Source organism: Schistocerca americana, chromosome 1 (assembly GCF_021461395.2).
Source record: "Schistocerca americana isolate TAMUIC-IGC-003095 chromosome 1, iqSchAmer2.1, whole genome shotgun sequence".
In the NCBI taxonomy this organism is placed as follows: Eukaryota; Metazoa; Arthropoda; class Insecta; order Orthoptera; family Acrididae; genus Schistocerca; species Schistocerca americana.
The window spans coordinates 403,939,591-403,942,060 of NC_060119.1; the positions used below are offsets into that span (position 1 = coordinate 403,939,591).

The window sequence follows — 2,470 nt, forward strand, 5'->3', positions numbered from 1 at the left end:
ATCAGCGCACTTAATATCCAGCCTCATTTTGTGTCACTATATGTTAAGCACTTCTTTTCGAGTTGTGTGCAATCCATGATGTAGTTTCACAGACTGATATGCTGCAGATGCACATCTTCAACGCCTTTTGTGTCAATTGGAGGTGTGTGATTTTGTGACTGATTACAGCAGATATCGTTTGGCCAGGAACGCTCTCTTTGCTTGTGCTATTCTGCTTCTTAGTCCATCTTCATTTGTTCTTCCTTACATACAGAGAAAGAACGAGTTTACGGATTGGTCAACATACTGAAGCTTGTTTCGAGAATTCGTAAGCTAGTCCAAGTGCCCACAGATGAGTTTTACTAGAAATCTCGAGGTTTCTTATAGCGAATTTTGTTCAACCTTCTAAGAAATGAGAGCAACATTAAAGTTTAACGTCGTGTCGACGACGAGGACATTACAAACAAAAACCAACTCCAACTAGGGGAGGATTTAGACCATTGCTTTTCAGAGGAACCATCCTGTCATTAGTCGACTTACGCTGATCTCCTCCCGAATACAAGACCAGTGTGTTATAGTTGGAGTCACGAATGATGGCAGTCGAGTTGACGCTCGTTCTCGGCACCTGCGCCAGGCATTCTCCGACAGCCAATGAGAGTTCAGTAATGTTCTGAGACGACTGCTGTGGACGAAGTTCCCAGTGTGAGTTATCTACTGAATTTTTATTCTATTTGTTGGGAGTTTTCATGGCATCATTAGTGGTAAGTGACAAATTCTACACAAGCAAGTGAGATACATAATTTGCAGGTACGTGCTTGAACCAAGCGTAATGCTCGTGTATGCGCGTACCGCAAATGCCGCTTGGAACAATGTTATTCCCGAAACTTCCTGACAGATTAAAACTGTGTGCCGGACCGAGACTCGCACTCAGTACCTTTGCCTTTCGCGGGCAAGTGCTCTACCAACTGAGTTACCCAAGCACGACTCAGAACCCGTCCCCACAGCTTCAATTCTGCCAGTACCTCGTCTCCTACATGCCAAGCTGTGGGGACGGGTTGTGAGTCGTGCTTGGGTAGCTCAGTTGGTACAGCACTTGCCCGCGAAAGGCAAAGGTCCAGAGTTCGAGTCTCGTTCCGGCACACAGTTTAAATCTGTCAGGAAGTTTCATATCAGCGCACACTCCACTGCAGAGTGAAAATCTCATTCATGATGTAATTCTCGGCCTGCGCGAACCACCTTCGTGGACCTGACTATACCACTGCCCCACCACGCTCGGCACTTTCTTCTCAATTTATTGGCTTTCGGGGACTGCCCTTCTCAAGAGTGGAATATCATTTATGACGATACGAACGTAAGGACTATACATCACCCAGTCCCCAATCGGAGAAAATCTGCTGTAGGCCCGGGAGAGGAAACTAGGCACCTCCGCTGAGCAATATGCCACGCTGACCCGCAGCTACCGAGGCGGACGTATTGGCCATTTCAGCCTTGTCGTCTGCATGAAAACATCTTCCTCGTCGGATGTTTAAAGGCTCATCCAGTCTTACTTAGGCAGAGAATTAGGAAGCGGTTAGACAGTAGGGGGCAACGGCCTTACCGCAGTGGATACACCGGTTCCCGTGAGATCACCGAAGTTAAGCGCTGTCGGGCGTGGTCGGCACTTGGATGGGTGACCATCCAGGCAGCCATGCGCTGTTGCCATTTTTCGGGGTGCACTGAGCCTCGTGATGCCAATTGAGGAGTTACTCGACGGAATAGTAGCGGCTTCGGTCAAGTACAGCATCATAACGACCGGGAGAGCGGTGTGCTGACCGTACGCCCCTCCTATCCGCATCGTCCACTGAGGATGACACGGCGGTCGAATGGTCCCGGTAGGCCACTCCAACTGAGGAGCTACTCGACCGAATAGTAGCGGTTTCGGTCAAGAATACTATCATAATGACCGGGAGAGCAGTTTGCTGACCGCACGTCCCTCCTATCCGCATCGTCCACTGAGGATGACACGGCGGTCGGATGATCCCGCTGGCCACTCCAACTGAGGAGCTACTCGACCGAATAGTAGCGGTTTCGGTAAAGAATACCATCACAATGACGTGGAGAGCGGTTTGCTGACCGCACGCCCCTCCTATCCGCATCGTCCACTGAGGATGACACGGCGGTCGGATGATCCCGCTGGCCACTCCAACTGAGGAGCTACTCGACCGAATAGTAGCGGTTTCAGTAAAGAATACCATCATAATGACGTGGAGAGCGGTTTGCTGACCGCACGTCCCTCCTATCCGCATCGTCCACTGAGGATGGCACGGCGGTCGGATGGTCCCGCTGGCCACTCCAACTGAGGAGCTTCTCGTCCGAATAGTAGCGGTTTCGGTAAAGAATACCATCATAATGACGTGGAGAGCGGTTTGCTGACCGCACGTCCCTCCTATCCGCATCGTCCACTGAGGATGACACGGCGGTCGGATGGTCCCAGTAGGCCCGAAGACGGAGT

The 2,470-nt window shown here is 50.8% G+C and overlaps 1 pseudogene; it reads left to right on the forward strand.

The window, feature by feature from the left end:
• The first annotated feature begins 1,562 nt into the window (after positions 1-1,562).
• LOC124556218 lies at positions 1,563-1,680 on the forward strand (annotated as a pseudogene).
• The last annotated feature ends 790 nt before the right edge of the window (positions 1,681-2,470 follow it).